Source organism: Coenobita brevimanus, chromosome 27, assembly GCF_032717465.1.
Source record: "Coenobita brevimanus isolate Jiangsu-jjx chromosome 27, ASM3271746v2, whole genome shotgun sequence".
Taxonomy (NCBI): Eukaryota; Metazoa; Arthropoda; class Malacostraca; order Decapoda; family Coenobitidae; genus Coenobita; species Coenobita brevimanus.
Genome location: NC_136980.1, coordinates 24,858,830 through 24,867,597, shown reverse-complemented (window position 1 = coordinate 24,867,597; position 8,768 = coordinate 24,858,830).

The window sequence follows — 8,768 nt, the reverse complement described above, 5'->3', positions numbered from 1 at the left end:
CCTATCAATTCTATCATACGCTTTCTCTAAATCCATAAATGCCCAAAACACATCCTTGCCTTTCGCTAAATACTTTTCACACACTTGTCTCACAGCAAACACCTGATCAACGCATCCCCTCCCTCTCCTAAAGCCACACTGCTCATCACCAATCACTCCCTCTGTACCCTCTCTAACTCTCATGATTAACACTCTACCATACACCTTACCTACAACACTCAATAGACTTATGCCCCTAAAGCTAGTACATTCATACTTATCACCCTTGCCTTTATACAACGGACCACACAAGCACTTTCCCAGTCAATTGGCACCATACCTTTCTCAAAGCACACATTCAACAATCTTACTAACCAGTCAACAATAGTCACTCCACCACCCTTCAGGCATTCCACAGCACACCCATCCATACCTGCAGCTTTCCCTGTTTTCATCTCCTTTACTGCCTTCTCCACTTCCTCCTTCGTGATCAAAGAATCACTCAACTCTCCCAACACATTTATTCCTTGCACCCTTCCATTTGCCACAATCTCAGCCATCCTTTCCTCCTCTACATTTACAGTCTTTCAAAATACTCTGCCCATCTCTTCCTTACTGCATCCATCTCAATTAACATCCTTCCATCCTCTGCTTTTACTCGTTCTTCCTTCCCAGACTCTCCCTTTCGCACCCTTTTCACCTCCTTCCAAAACATTTTCTTATTCTGTTGAAAATTCTCTGTCAGCCGCCTAGCCCACCTCTCATCTGCTGCCACTTTAGCATCACGCACAGCCCTTCTCGCTCTATTCCTCTTTTCCTTATACCTTTCATATGACATCTCATCCTTCCTCTGCAGCCACACTTCATATGCACGTCTCTTCTCAGCCACAGCCATACTTACTTCCTCGCACCACCATTCACTTCCTTTTCTTACACCACCACCCACACATCTCACACCACACACCTCTTCTGCATGCCCCACCACAGCACTCTTAAACAACTGCCATTCCTCCTCCACGCTGCCATTTTCCCGATCTTTCACTGCGTTCCACTCATCTTTCAATTTCTCCTGATACTCTATCTTTTTCTCTCTTTTATCCAACTCACTCACTTTCAAAACCTCCCTGCCACACCAAACCCTCCTAGCTCTCACCCATTTCTTACCTACTCTTAACTTTCCCTCCACCAAGTAGTGGTCAGACATACCTCCACCCTCCCCTCTCAGAACTCTCACGTCCAACAATCTTCCTCTTACATTCCTAGACACAACCACATAGTCCATCAAAGCTCTATCAACAACCCTTCCACCCTCCTGTCTCACCCACGTATACTTATAAATATCTCACTCACTCACTCACACAAAAGCTAAATACTTATGCCTAGGAAAAACACCTTAATTAAACTCTTAAGTCTAGGAAAACGAAAAGAAATACTAGTCAATGAATGAGGTGTATCACCCAAACAAGGGTAGGAGCACTGGAGAACTGTACTAGTGGAGCTTGGGTGCTAGCTGACCTCTCCTCTCACACTTCTGGAGCACAGAACCTCTCTCCGTCACAACAAACACTCGACTGAGTGAACTCGTGAGAAAGAAATGGGAGCGATAGGCCGCATTTTTTAACGGTCGAGTGAGCGAAACGCGCCCAAAACAAATCGCTCAGCGGAAGCGCTAATGTCTCACACAGAGACAATCATGTATGGCAATGAAAAATTGATTTGACAAAGCTTCCGTCCAAATGAGCGGTTAACTGAACGATAAACTGGGATTCCACTTGAGTTCGCGGTTTCCCACAAAAGCCAATGTCACTAGCCAACTCGTGACAGTATATTCTTAGAAATTAGATAATTGCTTCTTAGTGCAAAGAGTGTTGACAGGCGTACCAAACGTCACATACTAATACCTACATGCCGTGTGAAAAGGAAAACTTTCTGAGAAGTTTTTGATGAAAAATGTTGTTAAGGTAGACGATTTGTTTTTGCCAACTTTTATCCTCCCCCCCCAAACCCTTATCATAGTTGGACTATACTAGGCTTGATATGGAAGAAAAAGTCATGTAATTACCTTCGTCCATGAATGGTTTAACGTGTAAAAATGAAAAAATTTTGTAAGATAACAAACGACCATTAGATGAAGGTCCGTCACAGCATATTTTGTTCTTACCTAATTGTATTTTTACAGGAATGAGTCAAGCTCGTACTGTCTCGTGTCTTAAACCATATTTATCGTACATCTCCTTAAATTTATGAATTGTTTTGGCACATATTTCATTCAGTAGTGCATTCTACTGATCCATTGCTCTATTTGGGAAACTAAATTTTCTTACATCTTTATCGCCTCTCTTTTTATGCAGTTTTTTGCAGTGTCCTCTTGTTGATGCATCCCCATTGGTTATGTAATCATTTATGTCTATTTTCTTCTTCCCTGATATGCATTTATATAGCATAATCATGTCTTCTCTTTTCCTTCTTTCCTGTAGTATAGGCAGATTCAGTTTTTCTAGTCTTTCTTCATAGCTTAGATCCCTTAAGCTTGGTACTCATCTTGTAGTGGCCTTTTGAACTTTTTCAATCTTATCTATTTGTTTTTTGAGGTGAGGACTCCAGACTACTGATGCATACTCCAGAGTTGGCCCGATAAATGATGCTATTATCTTTCTTAGCATGTCTTCATTTATGTATGTGAATGCTATTCTCATATTTGCAAACAGTGAATACACGTTCCGTACCTTCTCACTGATGTGGTCAGCCGGAGATAGTCTGTCATTAATAATCACACCTAGGTCCTTCTCTCTTTCTGATGTGTGTAGGGTTTTATTTCCTAACTTATAATCCCAATCAGGTCTTTTTCCACTTTTACCAAATTTGATTACATGACACTTGTACACATTGAATTCCATTTACCATGTATTGCTCCATTCATGAAGTTTATTTAATTCTTCTTGTAGCTCTTTACAAGAGTCTGTATCAGTAAATGTTCTTTGTATTTTAGCATCATCTGCAAACGAATTTAGATAGCTTTCATTTCCAATGTTGCTATCTATATCATTTATAGACACTAAAAACATGATTGGTGCCAGCACTGAGCCCTGTGGAACTCTGCTAGTCACTTCCCTCCGTGATGAGTAAGTTCCCCTTGGTAATGTTGTCATTTCTCTTTTTTTGAGAAAATCTTGCATCCAACAATAAAGTTTGCTTCGGATTCCTCCTTGATGGTAGTTTCCATAAAAACTGTTGGTGTGGTACTCTGTCAAATGCTTTCTTGAAATCTAAATAGATACTGTCCACCCATCCTTCTCTATTCTGTAATGTTTCTGTTACTCTACCATAGTAGCTCAACAGATTTGTAACATAGGATTTTCCCTTTCTTAAACCAGACTGTCTTTCTGTTATCATATTGTGTTCTTCTAGATGATTTACCCAAACTTTTCTTATCAGCTTTTCTGATAGCTTGCTTACAACACTTGTTAGTGATACTGGTCGGTAGCTGAGTGGATTTTGCCTATTCCCTTTCTTGAATAAGGGAACAATGTTCGGCTTCTTCCAAATATCAGGTAGTTTACCGTGTCTCAAGAATTTCTTGAAAATTAAAGAAAATGGTTTACTTAACTTCACTGAACATTCATGTAGCACCCAACATGAAATTTCATCCTTTGTCTACTTTACTTAACTCCTTCTGTATTCCTTTTTCTGATATTTGTGTATCTTGTAATATGTGTGGGCATGTATGTTCCATATCATCCCTTCCAAAATTATTTTCATCCGTAAAAACTGATTGAAAATTCTTATTTAGTGCTTCACAAATATCCTTCTTTTGTGTGTAGGTGATCCCCTCATGTGCAATGGAATATATTTATCTTTTACTTTGGTTTTGCTTTTGATGTAGCTGTAAAATACCTTCGGTTGATCACTACTTTTATTTATGATATCCTCCTCAAGCTGTTTTTGGGCTTCTCTCCTTATTCTTGTATAATCGTTTCTTGCCTGTTTATAGTTGTTATATGCCCTTTCACTATTGTGTCTTCTGTATCTATTCCACAACAAATCTCTTCATTTGATTTATTTGCATTTTGTATTGAACCATTTCTTTATTTTCTTTGCTGCTTCTTTGTACTATGGAATGTACTTATTGACTCCTATTTCATAAAGTTCACAGAATTTTTTATATATAGCATTTAAATCTTTTCCTCTAAGCTCCTTTTCCCAATCTGTTTCTAAGAATTACTTCTTTAGGTCATGATAGTTTCCCTTTTTATAATTTAGTCTCTTTTTGTAACTTTCTTTGCTGTTAGCTATGTCATATGCAATCCTGAAGTTGAAGTTTAGTACTGCATGGTCGCTTTTGGCGAATGGAGGGTGATGTATTAAATTGTCAATATCGTTTTCTTGCCTAGTAAACATAAGATCTAGCACTGAGGGTACATAGAGTCCTGTTTTTCTGGTGCTTTCCCTTACATGTTGCGTTAGGAAAAACTCCTGCACGAGATCGAAGAGCTTTTGGTCCCAACAGCTTTCTTGACTTATTATATCTAGAGTATTCCAATTTATATTTGTATTGAAATCTCCAGTTAGTATAATTCTTTCCGATTTCTCTTCCGTTCTATGTAGTAATACTCTTAAACTTTGATTTGTACTCACTGCCGGATCATCATAGTCACCTCTTTCCCATGTGTTTAATCTGGGTGGCATGTACGAATTGGCTACAATTACTTTCCCTTCAGATGTATTGATCTCTACTGCAATCAGTTCTACTTGTGAGGGTATATCTAGTTCTGTTTCTTTGACTTTCAGATTTTTCTGTGTTAATTTTATATTCCTCTTCCTTTCTTTAAGTTCCTATCTCTTCTCCATATATTGTATTCCTCTAAGTTTAGGATGTCATTTGATATCCTTGGTGGTAATTTTGTTTTAGTTAGGCATATGATATGTGGTTCATTTTCTCTGACATAATCATTCATCTCTAGTAATTTATATACCATTCCATCCACATTTGTGTGTGTGTGTGTGTGTGTGTGTGTGTGAATGGATTGGTAGACCATTAATTCTAATCAGCAAATACAAGTTAAACTGAAAAGCAGTTGTTTCATTCTCCTTGTATAAATCATATTTTGCACGTGTTGCTTGGTGCAATGAACAGGCTGACATTGTTTACTGTGCTGACTCGACGATTTTTTTCTTTTTTTTTTTTTTGAATGAGCGTATTTAAAATCCAATAGCGCTGTTTACATACGGGCTCAGGAGTGCTAATAATATGTGGATAATTCTCTCTCTCTCTCTCTCTCTCTCTCTCTCTCTCTCAGACACAAACACAGTTCCCCCACGGCTGTGACACAGGCTGCTTTTTCTATAACTAAATCAAAATATAAAAATAACAACCCACAAGTGGTTTCGGCTTGTCCAAATCTTCACTTGTAAGGTTAGATGGTACAGTTACTGCCCGAAGAAGGTTGGCATTTTTCCTCAAGTATTTAATAGTCAGTAGTATATATATATATATATATATATATATATATATATATATATATATATATATATATCATGATCATCCAGACCTCCTTTCCCACCCAAGGGCAGGGTGAGGAGTAGCGACGTCCAAACAGCACAAACTTGTCCAATCCAATAGGCAATGCTTCCATTCACTCGTCACAAACTTGCCCAATCCAATAGGCCACACATCCATTCACTCGTCACAAACTTGCCCAATCCAATAGGCCACGTTTCCATTCACTCGTCACAAACTTGCCCAATCCAATAGGCCACGCTTCCATTCACTCGTCACAAACTTGCCCAATCCAATAGGCCACGCTTCTATTCACTCGTCACAAACTTGCCCAGTCCAATAGGCCACGCTTCCATTCACTCGTCAGGCAAGCCCCCGGAATCCTGGCTCTACCGGATATGCCAAAAACAATCACCACATTCTGCAGCTTCACACAAACGTATCCGATTGAGTCAATCCGGACGCTGCCATGCTCACAAGGAGTGCCAGAATCCCTGATCATGCACTTCTCACAACATTCATCCAGCCGGCTCGATCTCTTGTCAGTTCCCTAGTCTCACCAACTTCCAAACCTGTCTTCCTCAAACACTTATCCACCATATCTCTCCACCTTCTCTTTGGCCTACCTCGCCTCCCTGCTTCAAATTCACTCACGTATACCTTTTTCACCCCTCTATTTTTACCCATTCTTTCCACATGACCATACCATCTCAGGACATTCTCTTCAATTCTGGTGTCCACCGACTTCCTCACTCCACACGTTTCACGAATCTTATTATTTCGTATCCTCTTCACCCTCTGTACTCCACATACATTCCTCAAAAGTCCCATCTCCATTCCTCTTACTCTTGACTTTTCATTTTCATGCCACACCATAGTCTCACACCCATATGTTAAAGTTGGCACTAACACTCCCTCATGTAAGCTTCGTGCAGCAGCAACATTGAAGCGTCTGTTTCTTATCAAGGCCTTCATTGCAGCAGCTACTTTTCTTCCTTGTGTCACTCTAGTTTCAACTTGTTTTGCACATTTTCCTCTCTTTTCTATCACTGTACCCAAGTATTTGAACTCTCTCATCAATTCCAGTCTCTCTCCATTCACTGTGACATCACACTGAAAGTCACCTTCTCTCTCAGTAGCCATCACTTTACTCTTCTGTACATTGTCCGGTACTTGCAAGCTGTACTGCATCATCAGCATACAACAAGTTTCAGATATTCCATCTATCACCATTCATTACCAGTGCCATCCCTCTCTCCATTACTCCATGTTTTTACTTCTCTCATCACCCCATCCATATATATATTGAACAACCATGAGGACATCACACAACCTTTTCTGCATGCTCCACACTGATCGTGAACCATTCACTTAGATGCCCATTAACCCTTACACATGCTTCTTCGCTACCATCATAAAAAACATAGAAACAACCTAGCACCTTGCCGTCTATTCCATGCATTCACAAAACTATCCACAATACTTCTATGTGATATTTGTCGTATTCTTTTTCCAGATCCATGAATGCCATAAGCACCTTTATGGTCCTTCTCACAAGCCTCTCTCTGTTATCTCTCACTGCAAATACTTGATCCACACATCCTCTGCCACTCTGTAAAGCCACCCTTGTTCATCACTCACTAGAATTTCTTATATCTCTCTTACACTCTCTATAATAATTCTTCCATATACCTTTCCTATCACAACTCAATAAACTTATGCCACGATAATTCTTGCACTCACTTCGCTCACCTTTATTTTTGTACAGGGGTACAATCACAGCCTTTTTCCACTCTCCAGGCACAGTTTCACTCATCCATGTCTTCTAACATATCTCCAACAAGCACTTTATTCCACTCTCTCCACCACACTTAACCCTTATCCGTCGGTTGACGTGTATGGACGATGCAGGACTGAGGAGCGTGGAGGGCCGCCGGTTGCCTTACTATACTGCACTCACCTTCCTGCCACTGTTTGATTACACTACTGTTTTCTGTGATACCTATGGGGTAAGTAGGACTCCCAGGTACCCTGCGGTTGCGCTGTTCAGTTTGTACTCTCGGCAGTGGTGTAGCGAGAGGAGCCACGTCATCTTCCTTGACATTGTCCGATTCTGTCTCACCCATGAAGGGTCGATTGCCTCATCAATCCCCGCGAAAGTTCTGCCCTTATTGCCAGGTAAAGGGCTTAGTGATAGCGCCATAGGACGCTTCCCTTGACGATACTGTCTCTCGTATACTCAGCACGAGCATGTCCTCTGAGGAGAATAAAAAAAGCTCACCACGTGGAGAGTGAGCCTTCTCTGCCCTCCAACCCCTACTCGGCTCTCTGATGCCAGAGAGTGCTCTCCGATTTCTGCAGGAGGAAGGGACAGTCTATGAAAGGGATGATTTCGGTGATGAGGAGGTGCAATATGACCCAGGACACTGGGAACGTGACGCGGACCTGGCGGTCATCTGTGGAAAAAAACGTCGCTGAGCCGTTTCCCCCACACTCTCGCCGCCTGCCTGCGCTCCCCCCACACCTCAGCCTACCACTTCAAGGGCAAATTCTCCACAAACTAGGCCCTTGCTGGAGTGGTATGAGTACTGAGCAGGTGTGTGGGGAAGTGTAAATAGTGTGACAGCAGTGCAGAAGTTTGTGTATTTTCTGCTAAATGAGTGAAATGTGTGATTGTGAAAGTGAATTATAGAAAGTGCTAAGATATGTCTTTTATAAGTTCTACAAGTGCATATAAGTGATTTATGTTAAGTGAAATACAGGAGTTGATACTGTTTATTGGATATTGGTTAGAAAATTATTGGATATACCTTGAGTTTGCCTACCTGTTACCTGAATGAAAACCACTTCAGAGTGAGCCACAATGAACAATACCTGCTTCTAGTACACCTAAATTATTTCACTCAATACTCAGGGGGATTGTGCCAAATATGAGCATCAGTGTATCTGTGATGTGAAGTACAAATAATGTTAGTTGTGTGAAACATTTACATGATTTTCACTATAACCCTGATTAGTACAAAGCAGTTCGATTTACAGTACAAATAATTACCTCATACTCTACGATAATGCGTGAAAGAGCAACAGCATTTACTTGTAAAAGGGCAATTACCCGTAATCGTGATGTAAAGTGCATTTCTAAGTGTCTTAGTAAAGGAGAAATATGATTATTTACGGAAGAAGTGAGTACAGAAAAACTACGAGATATTTCTTTTCCACGCACCAACGGGGCTTAGTGGCATGGTGGTGTGGAAGCGTAAATCCTTGGGTGAGCCACATGAACCGGGTGATG